This window comes from Pseudopipra pipra, chromosome 2 (assembly GCF_036250125.1).
Source record: "Pseudopipra pipra isolate bDixPip1 chromosome 2, bDixPip1.hap1, whole genome shotgun sequence".
NCBI classification, from domain to species: domain Eukaryota; kingdom Metazoa; phylum Chordata; class Aves; order Passeriformes; family Pipridae; genus Pseudopipra; species Pseudopipra pipra.
Window position 1 is genome coordinate 79898709 of NC_087550.1, and position 22890 is coordinate 79921598.

A 22890-nucleotide genomic window follows, 5' to 3' on the forward strand; every position below is an offset into this window, starting at 1 on the left:
GAAGAAAAAAGGAAAATGTACCCTGCCTACAGACTAGGTTGCCTAGAGCCAAGTCTTCAGTGGAAATATAATAATGTTGAGGAGTAGAGGAGGTTGTTAAATCCATCTCCAGCTTAGATAAATTAGAGATGTTTCCAGCTGGTAAAATGTTTCATTTTATGAGTCAGTTTGAATGTGAGAATTTTCTTTTACTTCAACTCATGATCACTTCCAAACTTAAAGTTTCATTTTACCTGCTTTCAGAGCTGTTGCTTACACAAAATTTTTGTGACAGCAGCCTCAATTGTGAAGTCCATCTTCATCTCTCTTGTTATCCACTTAAGCTCTTCTTTAGAATCAATCTAAAACATAATTTTCAAATCTTTCCTGGTTGTGGCACTGATGGGAACCTTATTATGTTTGTTGCTTGTTCCTGCATGCTTTCCATGTATGTTCCAGAGTACAGCTCCTCAAATGTGGGAAATTCACTTTGGTTTTGAGGTTCTGTTGCCATTATTTATATTTGCTCAGATTCCTCTTCATGAGATGTTACCCAAATACTGTAGTTGTGTTTGAAGAGTTTCTCTTAGATCAGGGTGTGAGTTCAGTGTGGGTCCCTGAAGATAAGCTGAAACCCGCTTTCAGCATTACTTCTCAATTACTTCTTCATGTGACATTTTAGAGAGTAAACAAGATCAAACTTGGAAATTATTTGTGTACATGACTCCTATTAATACTTAGTTTTCCATGGCATTTTTGAAACAGCTCTTCCTTTTATAAAATATTGATGTTATTGACAAAAAACTGTTATCTTGCCAGATATTAAACATCTGCATCTGCCAGAGACTTGAGCCGGATACCAGCATGTTCTCAAAGGGTCTCAGAGATACTAAAATGTTTTTCAGCTTGGAAAGCCTACTAAATCGCTGGCAGGGGAGGACAGGAACTTACTTTCTGATTCCTGTGAAAATACCAGTATTCCAATTTGTAGAGGAAAAACAGGGACTACAGATCTAAATTAGTTTTGGTGCCAGATTTTTATTCTCAAATACTGCTGTTAAGCATAATAAAGCCATCAATGAACAGCACCTCTGTGCCATTGGTTAACATTTCTTCCCACTGTGTTGCTGGACCCTTTATTTTCATCCTTGTGGTGGTGCTTGTGACCTTATAGCAAATAAGAGGACACTTCTGCTACCTTCATCACCAGGGGGACAACTGCCAGCTGACTTTCAACTCTTTCATCAGCTGTCATCATCAATGTTCATTTGATGTTGCTTCATATACATCCACCTGAAATTGTCCTTTGCTCTCTCGTGCTTGATAACACTTCCCTAAGCAACTTTCCTTAGCCACCCCCTTGACAGTCCTGCTAAGCACACTTTGTAGAGTCACTTGCATTTTTTTTCTGTATATCGTGGGTGAATTTGAGAACTGTATTTGCTACAGCTCAAGAAAATGGAGCCCAGGAATGAACTCTTAGCAAAGATGGGATTCATGTCATATAATGATGGCCTTCTAAAACCAAGCATGCAGTCAGATCTAGTTATATAAAGTGTCCTGTACCTTCACTGGCAAGGACTGGAACTAGGTGATTTATGTTATTTACCTCGGTGACAAACCTACCTCTCTCAATCCTTCTAATCACATAATGATTTTTCTACAGTGCTTTTACTGTGTATATGCAAGCATCTCAATTATCTGTTAGTGTCTGCAAGTTCTGGTAAAAAACTATAGTTCTCTGGGGTTTCAAAGTGTTTTCCATTTTGAAAGATATAATCTAAACTCCCTATGTCATTGTCACCAAAATCTGTGGAAATAAAAGGACACTGCACACAAAAGATCAGAAGATAATGTAAAATGGACATGATATAAAAAGGAGAAAGTACACCAGGAGACTAAAGGGCATGGCTGAAGGAGGGCACAGGAAGAAAGCAAATTTCCTCCCACTTCTGTCTTTTAAGATTTTAGTATTTAATTAAACATTGAATATAATAACCTGTAATAACCGTATACTGGGCTAATAATGTACTTGGCCTTCAGCCATGGAATCTATTCGTCCAGATTATGCATATAACCTTATAAATAAAAGGTACTCTCAAGTTATTATTACAAGTGGGTTCTTGAGTTGTTAGTTTTCAGTTTGGAAAAACTAACAGTAATGTGTTCAGCTAAAACCAAAAGCAGCACAGCCAGAATGAATGATATGATTAGGTCTTTTCAAAAAAAAAATGTCCAGGTGTATGTTATATCTGTGTATAATGCTTTCAGAAGTTCAAAGAAGAGAGTCAAGTGTCTGTTTTCAAAGATACTGAAGAACATTTATTCCAGTCAAAAGGTTGAACTAACAAGTTGTGGATTGTTCTGGCACTGTTTCTCTGGAAAACATCCAGGTACTTCTATGTGTTTGGATTGGCATAGTCTTAGTGTTTGGGGCTTAGTGTACTGCTTGAATGAAACAGAATGGGCACTTAAACTCTCCCAGTTTATCTGTTTAGTTTGCATATCTGATTATTTAATATGGGTGTTAAAGCGTGATAATATCCCTTTTCCTAAAGTGATGGATTTTTTGTGTCTGTCTATCTATCTATCTATCTATCTATCTATCTATCTATCTATCTATCTATCTATCTATCTATCTATCTATCTCTATCTCAACATTTCTGAGGTCATGTAATAACTACAGTTATTATTGTAGTGATCATCCCTCCTCAATGTCTTGGTGAAATCTGGAGTTTTTCATTTCTGCTGTAGAACAGGTGAATTTTGGTTATTCTTTATTCAAGTTGTTTGCAATATATTTTCAAATAATAAATCTACATTTAATGCCCATTACCTAAGAAGAATATAGACTTCTAACAATTTAATTTCGTAAGTACTGAGTGCTGTGAAATTGCTTCTTCTCTGCAGTGCTATTTGTTTCTGGGTTTGAAAATGTAAGAAAAGACAAGAGGAATTACCTGTAAACGCAAATATAATTAAACCATATTAGAAAGTAATTTTTTTCTTGGGTCGCAAAATAAGATATAATCTCAGTGCTTTTTGACTCAACATTACTTCTGTAGTCCCAGGCACTGCAAGATGTACTTTGATTAATGTTCAAATTATTATAGTGAGAATGTGTGGTTTTAAGTTTCTTTCAAATTCTTAAATATTTGAGATTGAAGCTGTACAGATTATTCATTTACCTTACACAGGATACATTACAGTATAGCTGGGAAAAAAGCAAATTCTTAGAGGCACGAAAACCTCAATAAATTCCATAAATAATAATTTGGTTGAACAAACAATGAATATTTATTAAAAATCCCTTAGATGTAATATTTATATACAGTAAATGAAGACTGCATTCCACTGGGGCTACGCTGTTGCCAACATTTAAGTGACTTTGGATATAACTTTTCAGGCACATGAAAGAGAAATACCCCCCCCCAGACTTACCTGAATGTGAACAATTATACCCGATATCCTTTGTCTTAATATTCAAAAATTTTCATTGCACACTTCTGTGCATTATCTATAATTCTTTCCAGATTTGGTATCTGGCTTCTGTGGCTGTAGGAACTCTCAGAAATTTTGCCCTCTCTTGTGGCTATATCAGCAGCTACTCTCAGGGTTACTCAAAGATTGCTTGCTAAATATTGAATATGAAAAGTAAATGTAGCATAAGTAATTTAAATAACTTCTTGCAGTCAAAAGCAGTAAACTCTACAGATTGTTTTTCACTGTTTTCCATAGAAGAAAGAAACCCAGAAAAAATATCCACTTATTTCTCAGTTCTAGAAGCTCACATTGTCTCATTTATTGGACTACAGATCTTGATTATAATTTTTAAACAAGTAAACCATATTTTGTTCCTACAAGATTCCCATCTTCCTTCGCTGCTGCATACAACATGTTGGTGTATCTCTTCTACCATCTGCTCTTTATAATTTCTCTCTTCATTTTCTTGCCAAACTGATGGAGAACCAAAATCTTTTTTTTGTCGACAATTTGGAATACTTTTTTCTAGGGTAATTTTATAGCTTATGCAAATAAGGGACTAATCTACTTGTCAAAGAATTACAGATAGACCAGTATGTACAGTGCGGTCTGTACATAAGTCCATCAATGATCTCTGTAGCATTCTATTATATCTCTGACTTTTTGGTTCATGAAACATATATATTTGTAAACAAATATTAAGTCTAGACTTAAAATATCTCTATCACACAGTTCCTAAATCACTGATTGTTAAAATCAAATATAACCTGAAAAGGGAAGGCTTCTTCTCTGACATGAGAAGGAGAATTCCTAAGAATTTGCTGCTTGTCAAACCTGTATGGCAGGTAGCAGGGTTTCTTTTGCAAAATACACTACTGGCAAAGGGAAAACTGCAAAATTTATCTTCTGTCATGACATAGCCTGATTCTATATTCTTAGTTCTGTCAGTTTGCGATGTTATTTACTGAGTGAAAATACTGCTCCTTGCAGCAGCAAGCATTTAGTCTGCACAAGGGTTTCTCTTTGCCTGTGTAAGAATAATTCAACAAATCTATGAAGCCCTGAGGAAGCAACAACTTTGTTCAAATTCAAAAAGGGCTATAGGTGGTGCAAATTCCACTCCCAGCATCAAGTTGTTTAACTGCGGATGCTGCTGGGCTCACCTTGGCCAAGCTTATGTCCATTTGAGTGCCTAAAGCACTGGCTTATTTTGTGGTAGCAAAATTCTGTTAAATGTGTGGGAACCTATGAAGCAAGACTTGTGCCCTGGGCCACAGCCTGAACAGACTCTTTGATACTCAGCTGGGTACCAAGTGTCATGATGGATGAACTTCTTCTTGCGTGGCAGCAGGGAACTGAGCCGTAGCATCAAGCTACCTTGACTTCTTAGGTCAAGGACCCTGTATATTTGATGCAGTTAACTGGGGGGTCCCAGGCCTGGCAGAAACCTTGCATGAGTATTTGGTGATGATACCATACCTGTTGTGATCTGCTGATGCCCTGGTTTACAATGGTGCTCTCTGCCGTGTCTGCACTCTGCAGCAGTAGAACATCATCCAAGGAGTGGCATCTCTGCTGCTGCCATGCCACAAAGCCTTTTCACAATTTTTTTTCTAGGCAAGGGTTTTGAAAGTGCATCATGTGGTCCATGCAATTTCCTTCTGATTGTGAGGTGCTTCCATGTAAAAATTGGGTTGACATAGAATATGGAAGAACTTCAAGCAGGAGATTTTTGCTATAAATATTCTAAAGTACAGATCTGACTTCTATTTGAAATTAGCTTTCTGGGAAAGCAGTGGTTGTAGAAACTTATTTTTATACAGTCACATTAGTGATTATTATTATTTTTATTGCCTTCTAAAAGTGAGTTTTTTAGTCTAAATTTTGAAATAATAGGTATAATATGTCATAAGTATCACTGAGCTTAAGTGGGTAAAGCAAAGTGTAGTATTTACTGTAGAACACAAGGGATGTCTCCAGAATATAAAAAATCAAGTATTTATGGAAGCTGAGGTTACACACTCTTAAAGAATATTTTGACATTTATCCACTAGAAGATCCTGAAAAATATTACTTGAGTAGGCTGATCCTCCCTGGGGTGGTTGGTATTCCCTGGGGATATAATGGCTGCAACTAATCTGTAAGATGACTGAGAAAATTAAATATTGATTTAGGGTTAGGTCTGATGTTGCACAGTGTTATTAAATTCAATTCAGTGGTGTTAATTTTACGTTTCACACTTTCTCAGAAGATTACACCATTATTTCAGTTTCCCCAGCAACATGGATTCTTTTGACTCAGAAAACCTTGTGAAAAAATATGAGTAGATAGAACATTAACACATGTGCATGAATAGTGTTTTTCTTTTAAAACTAGTCATGTTAGGACTCACTTTTGCTTTGATTTTCTCATATCAGAATTACACTATAATTCTGGATTTATGTCAGGAATGTCAAAGGTCACTTTCAATCTTCCTTTATGGTTTTACACTGTTCATAGACTGTTGTGGAGTTATGCTAAAGGAGAATTATACTCCTAAATGGATAAAGGTGTGAGTAGTATTTCTGTATTTAAAAGCTGTGTTTAGCTCTGCTTTGTGGCTTGAAACCTCTGACAGCTACTACATGCCATCACACACCAATGATGAATCACAGTTTGGTCTTGCATCTATTAGTCCTGTGTGTCGTTTCACTGTGGCAGGCACAGGAGTGGACCTGTGGGTTTCGCGTCCTTCTCGAAGTCAGGCCCAAATGCTGTGAATGGGCTAATCCTCTTTTACAATTATCCTGGTGTACATCAAACTAGCTCAATCGTAAATAATACTTCACCCTACTGCCCTTAATATCTGCCAGTGCAAGTGGGGGAGCAGCAGCCCAAAGAACAATACTCATTTAGGGAGCTGCTGGTGGCTCTGCTTCTCTGGAAAGGAGGGCAGAGTGAAAGTCCTATGGAAGAGCTCTGCCTTCTCTCCTTGGCTGTGCCCATGCTGCTGGAAGTGACAGGATGAGGATCATTCCCATGCCATGCTGCATCCACCTGCCCAGAAAACTGGTCTGTGGCATGGGCAGCTGCTTCCTCCCTGTGCTGCACTTGGCTGCAGGAGTCCTTTGCATTCAGCATGACCCTCCTGTGACCCTCAAATGAAATAATTACTGGGTCTGCTTTTTCCAGTTCAAAGAAACTGAAGTAACATGAAGTTACAATATTTTTACAGCGGGAATCTAAGGGCATATTTTTTCTGTCCCAGGATGTGGCATGAGGATCCTGAGAGTGCAGCACCTGCTGGGGGAGTGATTGTAGGCTACATGGAAAGAAGTTGGCAAAACCAGCATATGTCATCTATAATGTGGGATGTTGGGAGAAAATGATACCTTTAAATGTCCCTGGGCATTGTCACGAAGGCAGTGTTGCCCAGTATCCCAAAACAGAGCCAGTGGAGAGTGAGCCACTCACTAATGGTCCCAAGCTCAGTGCTTGAATTTGCTCCCTGGAAAGGCAGATGTGCTCCCTGTTCTAACAGAAGGCCAGGAATTAAGCTTAGATGCTCCCATAGGCTTTTTTCCCCTTCTCAAATAGAAACAGAAGAAAAAAAATCTTTATTGTGAGGAAGACTTTGGAATTATCTCAGGTTTCCAATACTATGTCTATACTGGTGAAGATTTTGCTTCCACCAGTGTCGTGAGATTTATATGTTTCTGTAATTCCAAAAGGCTATATAAATTCTGAAAATAGATTTCCCAATCTCTAAAAGCAATTGTTATCTTGGAAGTGGAGACAGCCTTGAATGAAATATAAGTGAGGGACAGAGTGAGGGAGAGAGGGTGAACTTCATCTTGCAATTCTGCCTTCTGCTGCTGTGTGACCTACAGAGATAAGAGTGAGGTGAAAAAAAAAAATTGTGTTGTTCTTGCTAAATTAGTCCCAAGATGTTTCTGAGTAAAAATTACTGACTGAACCACATGTTTTGGTAGTGATTAGGGAGTGTTTTGTTTTGACTAATTTTATGTATACTGGGAACTGAAGTGAGACCATATGTTTTATGTGTTGTAATAACCTTCTCTTAAAATCTAAGGAATTGATATTGGATTAAAACACTGTGCTTAAAGAGAGAGATAAATTTTTAAGAGAGTGATATTTTAAAAGAGACAGACAAATTAAAATAACAACCATTAGAAAAACTGTTACAATGTTAAAAGACCCAATTGAACATGTCAGCTGATCTTTTAAATATGGAAGGTAAATAAGGCCATAGTATTATTATGAGTACATGTTATTATGATAGTTTCTGGGTATAAAGAATCCATTCATATATGCAAATGTATTTTTAAAAACTGCCAGAAATTGCTACAAAGAAAGATGTTCTATAATAATTCTTTAACACAGTATTCACACATTTGTCACTGCTTTTAAAACACAGCTCTCTGCTCGTAACTTTCTGGAGTCATGGTCATTAATATTTTCATAGGGTTCCTTTGGAAAACATAAGAAACACATCTCTTAAAGGTTTTGTTTTCCAGCATGAATTTCCTTTCTTCTGATGCAAGTAAATCTGTACTTTTTTTTCACCTGGCCTCATCTGTGTCTATCATTCACTTGACAGAACTGTGGGTTTAACATTCTAGCTCAGCTATATTACACTCTAGTTCATGCACCAGGGAGCCATCAGCATGTCCATCCACACTGAGCTGTCATAAATCTTATTCCTATCCTGGCTATCCTCCCTATAGCAGCTCCTCAGTTCAGCTTCTTCAGTTTATTTCTATGATGTTGAAATGCTCAGGTATCACTTTTCTATAAGGAAAATAACCATCGCAAATATAGGCAAATTGCTGGTGTTAGTGTGGCAGATATCAGGCTGTAAGGAATCTTTAGAGAAATAGGTCTCCAGGTGGATGTCTGCTGGATACCTTGTTATCATCATTTATACACACATATTTTGTGACAATACTTGCCAATATCTGTATGTTTTCTGTTGGTTGACAAAGACAAAAACAGGGAAAAAGGAAGACTTCTATTTACTAATAACTCAATAATTTTTGAAGCTGGAGTTTCTATTTGGAAGCATTGGAGGGAGATTGGAATGGAAAGGACAGGACTCATCTGTCCCCAAACAGACATCTAGTGCTAGAGACAAGAAAATGAAGGCTATATATCATATCTACACAGCATTGGTAGATGCAACAAGATCCAGGGGAGATCTGTGTCCTTTTGGAGATGCAGATGCAGTGCAAGTGGCATATCCTGGAGTATTGCAAACGGTGCTTTTTTGGGGCAGGTAAATCAGGCCTCAGCAGTACAGTATTCCTCAAAGTATCTTCTCCTCTCATTCTTGACTGGGAAGCAACACTAATGAGACTGAGACTACTACTTCTTTTCTCTTGCACTTTTTCTGTCTCTCCTTGCTAATGGAGCCACTAACGGTGGTTTTAGTCCTGCAGTAATTATTACTCTGACCTGAAGCACAAGCTCATTGAGTGGAGTCAACTGGTAATGACTTTCAGTCACAAGTGATTTGAATGATTTTGAACCAATGACCCAGCTGTTGAGGTGAAAGTTGTTATAATTATTCCTCTGAGCATTTTTATTTCCTCTGAATTGGTTTGTTTTACTATTCTTCTCACAGTTTAATAAAAGAAACAAGAGTTCCATGTCTGAAGGCAAGACTAAATTGATAGTTATTTAATCTTTCCACCTGTATCTACATATGAACAGAGTTGCTTGAGCTAACAGAGATCTGAGACAGTAAATCCATCTACTGCAGCACTACATGCAGCTGAATGCATCCCACTACTGAATGCCAGTGAATGTGGGTCCAGATCTGCTCTGTTGAAGTCTGCAAGAAGTTCAGTTGCAATGTTGCCACTCGTTGTTGCAGGACTTTGCTAGTTCAGGTGTCTCTTCACTGTGTAGACACATAGCCTGTAATGTTGCCTGTGCTATTGTATGTCATAAGTCCTGCCCCATTTTGTTTTAGTAATGTATCAGGTCCTGCTGCACAAGTTGCAGACTTCTCACGTTGACTGAAACCAGCTCTGACAACCTGGTGTCATCTCATGTTTGGCCTGTTTTGATTAACAAGTTATTTGTCAGCCTGACAGTGGCCATGGTGCTTGTGTCTATGTGTTTGTGGATTTCTGTGATGCTAGTGTTCAAACACTAAGGACTAAAACCATGAACTTCCCCTAAGATACCTGTTTTTCAAAGATGGGAAAGACTAGAATTCTAAAGCTGCAGTATTTTCTTCTAGAAATGCATTATTCTAGAAAGGTTTAGGTCCATAAGGGTGTTTTTTTCCCCTTGCCCTTCAACACCTCATAATCTAGAGGATACTGTGCATGAACACACTACTGTAAAAAGCACTGGCTAAGGGGTACAGGTTGAAAATTTTGTAGATGTTAGAAATTTACATGAACGGATACACATTGTTCTTTCCAACTAACAAGCCATCAGCTTCCATCAGCATTACTTTCCATTTGGAAGATATAGCTTCTCTCTGGCTTAGGAAATTCTTTTTGACATCCTTTCTGGCTTGTGAAGCTGTACAACTGCTTGTAATGCATTGTCCTGGCTTTCAGAGGAGTTTTTCATTGTTTGTTGCAATCAAGTTTTAAACCATTAGTGTCAGAAGCTGACAATGTTCATAGAGTTTTTAACTCTGGTAAGTTTTATACAGGTTTTTCAGATAAAGGACTGACACCACAAATGCAGACTAAAATGTAATTTTCATTATGTTTAGTTGGAGACAATCTGCAATGATAATTCATTGTATTGCTTTGCTTTTTATTAATATGAATCATATATATGGATTTAGCTTTGGCTTTTCTTTCTTTTTTTTTTTATTTTTTTACATTTGGGTAAGCAGATCCATGCATTTAACAAAAAGTGAACTTAAGCCACTTGCCAACATAAACAGTGAGGGTGTTAATGAGGTCAAATCTGCCTACAATAAAACAGCTCAACAATGCTGTCCAGAAAAAGCTAAACCGGTGAACCAGTTTTGTGGTTCACGTGAAGAAACCAGTGAATCAGGCAAATGGAACAGTATATGAAACAGAAACTGGAGACCAGGGTTCTTCCATTGAGGCTGAGAATCATGCTCCCTTTTTCACTCCCCTTATCCTGCTAAATTTGAGTTTTTTCTACAAGTGGAACACCTTCAGTGACAGAAATGAGAAACTTACTATATATTCCCTCAAATCAAAGTAATCTGTAGTACTTTGGTGAAGCCTGAGAGACAAGACCTATAGAGTTCCTCTATTTGAGACATATGGAGATCCTCTATTGAAGAGAAGGATAGATGTGAGCCTGGTATTTCATATGCTAAATGAGTGCCCAGAAAAGGCAGATAGTTTGAAAACTGATGCCATAGATTAACTTTGTTTTACTTTTTATCTTAATTTTTTCTACTGTTCTATTGGACTTCATTCAATCTGCTGCCTTTTGGTACTGCCCTTGGTGTCTTTTCAAGCAGAATAATTTAATTCACACACGCACCTGTTTGTGTATAGCACTCTAAGACTGGAGTTTTGTACCGGATGCTTCTGTATTATCCCACCTCCTAAAAATCTTGTATCTTAAATAATTCAACAAACATCAGCAGATTTTTTTCTGCAAGTGGAAACAGTGCACTTGTGATGGCCAATCGAAACAGAAAACTCATTGAAAGATTATATATGGAAATTGCTACCTACAGTGGATCCATTCACAATGTGTGTGCTTTTAAGATTCTGTTTGAATATCATATTGTGAAGGTGTATTGACATCTATCCGCATTTGTTTCCAGGATGAAGGATGGTCTGCAGTGAAAAACATCAAATGCCATAGATTTTACAGAGCTTATTCCTGTTGCATGTCTTGTCATGTAATCTATGATAGCCTTGAAGTCTGTGAAGTCTACAAGTGTAGTCTATGAAATAGACTACAGCTCAGAAGTCCGTGATAAATGATACATAAAAAAAAAGATGTGAAATCTTGAGATTACCAAATCTTTACTTAATCTGTAACAAATTCCTTGTGTTTTTACACATTAGGGAAATTAATTTGAGTAAATTGGACTGTGTTCATTTTTCAGGGAAAATTACGTTGTCCAAGGAAGTTTCTTTTGAGTATTACCAAGAGCAGTTTTTGAGCCAAGCACTCCATGCTAAATTTCACGAGTTTGTGGTGTGCTGTTGGGAACTAGGCAGACTCCTATCAGACCTGCGTGACGCAGTCATCATCACTTTGTATAAGAGGAAAGGAGATAAATCAGACTGCTCAAATTACCACGGTATTACTCTGCTCTCCATTGCTGGCAAAATCCTGGCAAGAATACTTTCGAACAGACTAATACCCGCCATAGCAGAAGGAATTCTACCTGAAAGCCAATGTGGTTTCAGAGCCAATAGAAATACCACAGACATGGTATTTGTTCTCAGACAGCTGCAAGAGAAGTGTAGGGAACAGAACAAAGGTCTTTATGTAACCTTTGTTGATCTCACCAAGGCTTTTGATACTGTGAGTAGAAAAGGTCTATGGCAGATTTTGGAACGTTAGGTTGTCCCCCCAAGTTCCTCAAAATTATCATCTTACTTCGTGAGGATCAGTGTGGCCAAGTCAGAGATGGCAATACACTTTCTGAGCCCTTTCTAATAACCAATGGTGTGAAACAAGGCTGCGTTCTTGCACCAACCCTATTCACAATCTTTTTCAGCATGATGCTCCAAAGGGCCATGGCAGACCTCAATAAAGAAGATGGTACCTACATTTGATATTGTACAGATGGAAGCCTATTCAACCTAAGGTGACTGAAGGCCCATACTAAGACCTTAAATCGCCTTGTCTGGGAGCTGCTTTATGCTGCCGCCGCTGCCCTTGTTGCCCACACAGAAGTAGCTCTGCAGCATTTAACATCCTGCTTTGCTGAGGCTGCTGAGCTTTTTGGGCTGGAAATCAGCTTAAAGAAGACAGAAGTCTTCTATCAACCTGCACCTCAGGAAGCCTTCCATCATCCCCATATCACCATCGACGAATCAGAACTCAAATCAGTCCAGCAGTTTAATTACCTAGGTAGCCTAATCTCCTCGGATGGTAAGATTGATGGAGAGATAGACAACAGGTTAGCAAAGGCATACAGAGCTTTCAGAAAACTCCATAAAAGAGTTTGGCAAAATAAACGCCTGAAGAAAAGTACAAAGATCAGTGTTTACAGAGCCATACTGCTGTCTACTCTCTTATTTGGGTCTGAATCATGGGTCATCTACCGCCACCATCTGCATCTCCTAGAACACTTCCATCAACGCTGTCTCCGTACAATCCTAAACATCCACTGGTCAGATTATGTGACCAATACATCTGTTCTAGAACAGGCAGCAGTTACGAGTATTGAGGTCATGTTGCTGAGAACACAGCTGCGCTGGGCAGGGCACGTCTCCAGGATGGAGGACCATCACCCCCCTAAGATCTTGCTTTATGGTGAACTTGCCACTGGCTGATGCAAGAGAGGAGCCCCAAAAAGGAGATATAAGGACTCCCTGAAACAACATCTCAACCTTGGTCATACTGATCTTCATCACTAGTCTACTCTGACCTCCAACTGGGAGGCCTGGAGACACACTATCTATAACACTGCTGCTTCTTTTGAGAACGCACACCGGATCACTCTCGAGGAGAAAAGACAGTGCAGAAAGAATCGTGTTTTGTCAATACCATCCAAGGAGTCTTTCTGCTGTGCCTTTTGCAACCGGACCTGTCTATCTCACATTGGCCTCTTTAACCACTTGTAGCAAATGTGAGTAGAGCCCTTCCCAAATCTTCGTTTGCGAAGCCTAGCCATGATGAAATATTTATTAATATCAGAAGCATTTTAGACTTCTATCTCTTTCTCTTTCTCTTTCTTTCCAGTAAGGGTATCTGAAACACCCAAGTGCCAAAGCAACATAACTGACACTTTAGGTCCCACAAAGTTTTTGAATCAATTTCCTGTCTTTGAAGTTCTGACTTCATATATGTGTAATTGTGCATGTATATGTGTGTATTTCTTCATGACAACTAGTGTCAGTACATTTCATTAATTGAGGTAATTTGTCCTCCTCTCACCAACAGCTGGGAAAAATTCTTATTTACTTAACTTACTCCATTATTGTAGCAAAGGTGTGGATGCCATAGGAATGTGTGCAGGTCATCACTGGAACAGTGGAAGAGAGGAGGAGAATAGAGGTGGTAGAAGAATTGGAATAAGGAAATTTGAAAGACAAGAGAAAGGTTGAAGGTAAAGAAGAAAGTGGCAAAGATGTGCATGGTAATTTTGCATATTTTTATTTTGTTCAGAAAGCAGAATACTGACATGTAATATTTTTTATTTTATACTGCAATCATACTTTGGGACTTTTCCAGTTCTTATATTTATCTAAATGTTTTTAAAAATTAAACTTGTAATATTTTGAGAAAATACCAAAGAAACAATTTATCCAATGTAAAGTTATTTTACAGTTTAATTGTCTCCATGCCTGTGAATAAAATAGGCCAAGATTCTACCCAGAGGGGATTTTTATTGTGAATCTGACTGCCTAATCCATTTTAAATTGGGAGTTTATAACTGACACTTCATTAAATTGCAGCTTCTGCGTGCTGCTAGAGTTGGCGCTTCAAGCTGGTTAGTTGGGACCTGATCCTGAAACCTTATTTATACAAGTAATATTACAAAGGTATCACCATTCATTGCATATGTGAGGTCTCCAGGTCTACAGAATAATATATTTTGATTAGTTCAATAATTATCTGTAAATGTTGCTGATCTTTTATATGTGACTCTGCTTTTGGATTTAAGTGTAATTCTGCACGTGTATTACTCCATTAACAGTCACAATAAACAGTGCAGCTGGAGTGAGATAATTGCATCTGTGGGGCACAGCAACATGCAAAACAGATATGCCAATTCCCTGAGGTTATGATCAGTCTATAGGAACCATTCCCTTGAGTCTCTTGGAATTAGTGTGAGTCTGTACTGTAGGGAAGACTCAGCATGATGAAAAATTTGTACTTGCAGTTCAGAAACTGTTTTAAAAGTTAGGTGACAAGTGGGGGTGGGAGGGATGGCAAAATAATTTAATTCCTTACACACCACGCTTCCTTGTGGCAGAAAGTACAACCAAAGAAAAGTTGTTGTAATGAAACATCTACTGACTTCTGCTAAGGATGCTATGTGCCTATGAATGTGCCTATCCAGTCTTAAGAGTCTTGCTAACAACTTGCCACTCAAGCTCCTCCATCTGAAGATGGGACATTCTCACAAGTGATTATAAAAGACCAATATTTGTTCCCATTTGGTATCAGTGGAAATGCACAGAGGGAAGTCAGAAATCTTCAAAGCAGTTTCTCTACAGAGTTTAGACGTATTTCATATTACAATGGGATAGCTTGTGGCCCTCATGGATTCTGTTTTTATGCAGTAGCTATGCCACTGACCCAGATAGATTTACAAATCATTTACACCAATGTAGCTGACAGTGATAATGCACAATTGTGGACAAGTTCAAGTAGGCTGACAGATGAGGTTGCTTAGAAGGATAATATGAAGATACTTCATGGGTTCACTTATGCTTCTCGATTTTGTAATTGAAATGGAGATAAATTTGCAATTAGTTCAGGAGGACAATCAATTCTGGTTGAGATGGTGCTATCACTACACTACCAAAGCAAAGGTTTGTTTGCTGGAATAAAGTTAGAATATTGTAGAATATCCTCATGTGAAAGGGACCCCCGGGTATCCTGACTCCAGACAGGGCAACCTAAAAGTTAACATTTCTTGAACACCAACAGGCTGGGAGCCATGACTACTTCCCTGGGGAGCTTGTTTAAGTGCTAGACCATCCTCTCAGTGAAAAATTTTTCCCAATATCCAGTTTGAACTTCCACTGATGCAGTTTTAAGTAATGCCTTTGTATTCTATTACTGGACACAAGAAAGAAGAGTTCAGCACCTCTCTCTCCACTCCCCCTCATGAGAAGATGTAGACAGCAATGAGGTCACCCCTCAGCCTCCTCTTTTCTAAGCTGAACAAAGCAAGTATCCTCAGCTGCTTCTAAAAAGTCACACCGTCCAGTCCTTTCAGCATCTTCTTGCCCTCCATTGAACACATTTGAACATTTCTGTATCCTTATGCTATGGAGCCCAAAACTGCACATAGTACTTCAGGTAAGACGACACCAATGCTGAGTATAGTGAGACAATCACTTCTTTTGACTGCCTGGATATACAGTTAGCCCTTTTGGCCAATCAGGGCAAATTATTGACTCATATAGAGATTACCATCAACCAAACCCACAATCATAATATTAATAATCTGTCAATTGTCTTCCATGCTAGTTGTCACCCATCCTTCAATAGCATGAAGCAAGAGTAAGCATAAAGTTCAAACTGACTGCAGAGCCTGTCTCCCAAGAGCATTCAGCAATGCATTAGTAGTCACATAATGTAATAAGCACACAGAATCCAGGGTTTTATTCAGGTTCATTGACGATATTGCTGACTAAGGGGACTAGCTCAGAGAATGACTCCACTTCAATCAAATTAGCAACTCTGTGTGTTCTGTTTATGGCATCTGCAAAAATGTATAACCTTGTCATATACAATAGCTCATCAGCAGTGGAAAGAGTAAAAAACACTGATAACCAAGAATAAGAAGGTTGTGAGGTTTGCCCTTGTAGTTTTAGTAAACAGAGGTCTGCAGTAGGATATTTTCTTTTATGATTTCCTGAGTGTGCTGGAATACTTGCCAAAACTAATGTTTTTTTGAGAGACATGAGAATCTTTTAACTAAATGTTCAGGTGACAAAAGGTTAGGGCAGAAATGTTCTTTCTTTCCAGATTTTGCAAAGAAGACAGAGAAAAATCCTATTAATATTGCAGAAGGAATGAACACTTTATGAAGGCAGGGAGGAAACTTTGCCTAGCAAATGAAATAATTCCTGAGAGGACAGAAAGCATTTGAATTTTTGAAAAGGTTCTCCATTATTAGAGCAGATTTTGTTGGTAGAATACTTGGAACTGTCCACATAGCAGCCCTATGCTTTAGGCTTCATGGAAGTCATGTATAAGTCAATAAAAGTATTACTGTTTAATCTTTTTACAGCTCCATAAAGAAGGGTCAGATTTGTTGAAAATTATTTATTTTTTTACAGTCTGTTGAAGGATTTATTCTCACTTTTCTCTGTATCAGGAAGAATGCTTCACCAAAAAGTCATATTTGTGCATATCCAGGGGCCAGGACAAACAAAAAACCACAGTTTATACTTGATAATATATGCAGGTAAACTATGTTTGAAACCTCTTCGTCTGCAGCAATTGTTGACAGCCTTCACCACAATATTAAATTGGGAGTTTTTTGTTTATTTTCTTTGGAACTGTTCGTATATAAACAGCTCTAAAAAGCAGAGCTTCAAATGCCAAGTTTCCCTTTTGGCTTCCATGCCTTCTATAAAATCTAACCTTTTGAACTCATGCTTCATTACCTTGAAGGTGCATGAAGGCAAATCCCTGGAAGTTTGGACAGGCATTAGTTTGTTCCAGAATCTCTCTCTTTCTCATAAACTTCTCACACAACGCACAAATATTCCCAGAACTGCAGAAAAGATTCAGGTCAGCTAGAGTCATTTGTCTCAGATACTGTTTTGAAAGGTGGGAGCTGCTGACATGATATTTGATTATATTTCCTCATACGCGGATGGCTTCAGTCTCATGTTTATTGGAATCTCAAAGAAATATCATATTCTTTACTTCCAAAATATCTACTGTTCTTGAGGAATTTCTTCCATTAGGTCTGTGGGTTTTTTTATACCTGGTTTCCTGATGGCATTATATAGCAATCACGTTTGCTTCATATGAAATTACTTTACACGCTTGGTCTTTTGATTTTTCTCACGTCATTTAACTAAAGCACAGCATAGATTTTTACTTATCTCAGCATAAATGTCAGTGCTACATGTTTATCTTACTAAAATGAGCAGTTGCAGTTGAGAAAATAGAGAGAGGGATTTTATAATAAAAACTGCACAGATGGCTCAATTCGGCATGGTACCCACCATCACACTTTTAACACACAGCTTTCTCCTCTACTGGTTACTTGCTCTGGGAATGACTGGCAATTTAGCTTTGGCTAAAACTCTTCCCTTCTCAGTGAAAAAAAATAGACTACAGAATCAATTTTGTACTCTGTCTACACCACACTCTGTCACCACCACAGATTCACATAGTATTTTTCTTTATGTTAAAAAATGTAACAGAATATATTCTCTTCTTCTTGAGGCAACACTAGAAAGAAGACTCTCTGCTAGAGGTTTTGGAAGTAAGTTCCTAAAACTGTAAATTTCTCCTTTCCAAATTCTGAGATAGTTCAGTGCCAGAATTTTCCAGGATGTTTCACAAAATCCGAGAATATGCTGAGTTGGAAGGGACATACAAGGATGATAAAGTCCAACCCTTAGCCCTGCACAGGACCATCCAAAGGAGTCACACCATGTGCCTGAGAGTATTGTCCAAATGCTTCTTGAATTCTGTCAGGCTTGGTGCTGTGACAATTTCCCTGGGGAGCCTGTTTCAGTGCCCAACCACCCTCTGGGCGAAGAATCTTTTTCTGATATTCAAACTAAACCTCCCCGACACAACTTCAGGCCATTCCTTCAGGTCCTGTCACTGGTCTCCATAGAGAAGAGATCAGTCCCTGCCCCTCCTCTTCCTCTCACGAGGAAGTTGTAACTGCAATGAGGTCTCCCCTCAGTCTCCTCTTCTCCAGGCTGAACAGACCAAGTGCCCTCAGCCACTCCTCATACGGCTTCCCTTCAAGGCCCATTCACCGTCTTTGTTGCCCTCCTTTGGACACTCTCTAAGAGCTTAATATCTTACATTACGGTGTCCAAAACTGCACACAATATTCAAGGTGAGGCCGCCCCAGTGCAGAGCAGAGCAGGACAATCCCCTCCCTCGACCAGTTGGCAATGCTTTGCCTGATGTCCCCCAGGACATGGTTGGCCCTCCTGGCTGCCAGGGCACTGCTGACTCAGATTGGTATTCAACTTGCTGTTGACTAGAACCCCCAGGTCCCTTTCTGTGGCACTGGTTTCCAGCATTTCATTCCCCAGTCTGTACATACATCCAGGGTTGCCCCATCCCAGGTGCCGAATCCGGCACTTCCTCTTGTTAAACTTCATATGGTTGGTGATTGCCCAAACCTCTAATTTGTTGAGATCTCTCTGCAGGGCCTCCCTGCCTTTGAGGGAGTCAACAACTCCTCTGAATTTTGTGTCATCTGTAAACTTGCTTAGTATCCCTTCTAGTCCTGTGTCCAAGTCATTGATGAAGATGTTGAAGAGCACAGGGGCTAAGATGGAGCCCTGTGGAACCCCACTAGTGACAGGTCACCAGTCTGATGTCACCCATTCACTATTACCATCTATGCTCCACCCATGAGCTAATTGCTCACCCACCAAGTGATATGTTTATCCAGCTATATGCTGGACATTTTGTCCAGATGGATCCTGTGAGAGACAGTATCAAAAGGTTTACTGAAACCCAAAAAAATACATCAACTGGCTTCCCTTGATCAACTAGGTAGGTTACTTTATCATAAAAGGAAATCAGATTGGATAAGCAGGACTTCACTCTCATGAAGCTGTGCTGGCTGTGACCAATGACTGTTGTCTTTCAGGTGTTTTTCGATACTTCCCAGAATAATCTTCTCCATAACTTTACCAGGCACCGAAGTGAGACTGACAGGCCTGTAGTTTCCAGGGTCCTCCTTCTTGCCCTTCTTGAAAATCGGGACACCATTCATCAGCTTCCAGTCAGCTGGGGCTTCTCTGAATTCCCAAGACTGCTCAAAAATCACCGAGAGAGGTTTTGTGATGACATCAGCTAACTCTCATTTCTTACGGTGTTTATTTCTCTTTAAGGTTGTCTCTTCTTTTTCTTACCTTCTGCCAAACTGGTTCACCACTGACACTGACTAGACTTATCTGTGTAGAATGCTCAGTTAGGAAAGAGTGACAAAATCTGGCTTTCAGGAAAGAACGGGTTATTCAGAAGAAAAAAATGATCAGGTGGTTAAACTAAGCAGACACTAATGACTGAATGTCATAAGCACTGACAATTGAATGTTCTGGCATGAATGATTTATCTCAACCTCATGCACAAGTACCTCATGAGGTACTTGTATAAAATTAGATACTGTATTAGCAGTCCAAAGTTTAAGCACTGTGTATAATGCCTGTGATCGCTGAACAACCTCTTTACAACTGGGTGCTTATTTGGAAAGTGGAAAGCTTGTTAAAAACCTCAGAAAAAAATAATGCAAACTTTTTGTTACGGACTTTATATCATGATGGTTAAAAAATCAATTAACATGTTAATATGTTAGTAATTCCTATTTGAGTAGATCTACCTCAATGATTGTTGCAAGACGTCATTCATTTGTATTGCTCCAGAGAACCTACACTGTCTGAACTGTGTTCATTAATTCCTTTCCATTTCACACATAAGTATGGTACTTGACATGCTGTCCTTGGTGATGTATAATAGCAATTTGCTTCTGACCTCAAGGTCACTTTCTTTTTGTGTGTGCTGCAAGCTGAGATTTTGGGAAGCCTGTATGAATGATTATGGTAGAACCGGTGCTCTATAATAACCCCTGTCGCTACGTGATAAACAGTTAATTACTTCTGAGGCAATCTTGTATTCTAGAAATACAGACCTTTGAAAAGTGTATTTGCTGTGCCTCATGTATGCCAAACTTTATTCCATGGACTGAAAGGGGATATTTGCCTATATCCTTATATACCAAAGCACTTCATACCCAGTTCAGGCTACTGTTTACAGATTAAAAAAAATTTATTATTGTTTGTGTCTTACTTCCAAGGCCCAAGTCTCATAAGTGAGTAGGCTCAGACTAAGGATCTGGCTGAGAGAGACTGGCGGGAAGGCAACTGAAAACCCTCCACTGGGGAGAAATAATTCTTTATTGTAAAATGGAGACTATTATAACAATTGTAATTAAAAATAAGGCTATGATATATAGCATTTAACCTTCATAATCACAATTCTGTAAATGCTGCAAAACCCTTGCATGAATTTGTAAGCTACAGAGTTTTAAGTGTGATAGGAAAAATAAACTCTATTGTGGGGCCTGGAGTGCTAGCTGGCAGCCCTGTCCCAAAAAACATTCTAGATACAAAGCAGGAAGAGGGTAGAGGTGTTTGTTCCCTTCTCAAAGGCTGGGCAGTACATATACTGGTTGCAATTTCTATCTATTCAGAAGAAAAAAGAAACAAATAAGGCAAATGTATGGTGGGAAAACACAAAGAGCTACGAACAATGGGTTATGTTATTAATGATTTGATCCTATCAGTATAAAAAATGCTAAGAAGCAGAAGATAATTTTTACTGCGAATCATGTACATTGATGTATAAATCTTATCTTTGTGACAGAGATGAAATTAAACAGTAGTTCCAAGAGCTATCAAAGGAAAAACAAAAAAAAGATAAATGAGAGGGCTTCAACAACAGCCTCCAAAAGCATTCCACAAAAGAAAAAGTTGGATTTTTTTGGTTTAGGTCACTGTGACCTGTTAATCAACCCTGTACTTGCTTTCAGTTTTGCAGTTACTCCCTGCCATGCACTCATCACATGTCTGAATGACCTTTCCTTAGCCCTTCTGATGTTTTCCCAGAAGCATTTGGAGGAAACACTGATGGTTTGCCTAAATCTCAGATGAGAAAGTCTTCTGACATCTGAGAAAGGCTTCCTAAGGATCATCCTCAAACTGCATTGCTCAGGACCCAGAGAAAGAGTACTGCAAACTATTTAAAAGAAAGAGCTCAGCTGACATGCATCCACCAATGTCAATCTTTGTAGGATTTGTGGTTTTCTCTACAGTTCTACTAATCCAAATTTGTGTGATTTGAAAACTTTTAAGCTATGAACTCCCTTTTTCTATGTGCACTTCAAACCTTTTGTATTTTCAGATATTTCTTGAACTATATGATCATCTCAGATTTGTACAATGAGGCTGAAAGCCTGCTGGAGTGGGGTTGGGATGGGGACATTTTGTCCCTGATTTTTCTAGCTATATTTTTAATTATGGTGATTATCACAATTCCAATATTCTAGTAGTGTGGAATTGGAATTATAATGACAGACCTCAATATGCTTCAGTCTGTGAACACAAAGACTTTTTTGACTGTGAATGTGTTAAACTAGCAGTATAAAAGACTGTAATTGATGATATTGTGGTTTTTCATGTATTTCTCCAAACCAAAATAAAATCAAGTTTTTCAGAGGAAGCTGCATGGTGCTACTTTCTCCTCAGTGGTTACACTAGGAACAGTGTGAGTGGAGAGTTATGTTTCTAAGGGTAAAGAGCTGAAAATTGACCCAAAGAAGAAATAGCAGGTCAAACCCACTTCCTGAAGACCAGACTTCTGTTATCAGAATGACTCCACACTTCTTGCTGTTGCCAGATGTTTTGCATTATTTTGGCTGTATCCCAGAAGCCTTTTCATGTCCTACCATTTCTGCTCTACCTAGCTCTAGGTTTTCTTTGTTTTCAGAGGTCTTACTCTCACTCTTTGCACACTACATGGACTGTTTATGATTGAGCTATTCCTTGATCTAATACGACTAAAGTACAACAGACAGAAGAGGTTACATACTTGCCTGAAATGAAGGTTAAATACCTGAAATGAGGTATCATGACTGTTAGACTCACAGAAAGGAAGACTTTTCATTCAAGACATTTCATTTCAGCTTTTATAAACTGAGGGTCAAGATGCAATCTGTAGAACAGATGATGCATGAAGCCTCTAACCTGTTTCTAATGATGAATATAAGAAGAAAAAAGTGTCTTCAGGAACTTAAAAGAATGGTAAGCTGTTATGATTAAAAAAATGTAGAAAGAGCAGAAGGGGTAGGGGCAACAATCTGCATCTGCCTTCCATCCACCTTTTTCTGATTACCTGCTCAACAGGTTTACATTTTGTGCTTATTTTGGGAATCTCTAAAAAAGGACAGCCATAGAAATGGAGATGAGAAATGCAAAAGAACAGGGCAGAAACAGGATCGTGGTATGAAGGAAAATGATGGGGCTTTTTCAAACTGCTTGTTCACCAGCAAGGAATACTGATAAGGAAGCTGGAGAAGGTTATTCACTTCTGCCTTTTTATTCTTGTTCTCTTTCATTCACTCTAGATTTGCATCTCTCTTGGCATTTTAAATCAAAACTCTCTTGTCTGGCAAATTCAAGCAAAATTCAAGGATTAATTTATCTACAAAAAAATATGCTTTCTGGCAAAATTGTTTGAAGAGAGACAAAAAATTTCGCATGCTGTAGCTCTTAACTGTGCTGCAGCAGAGGAACAGGAGAGTGTAAGTAATTGGTTGTGTATAATTCATATACAATG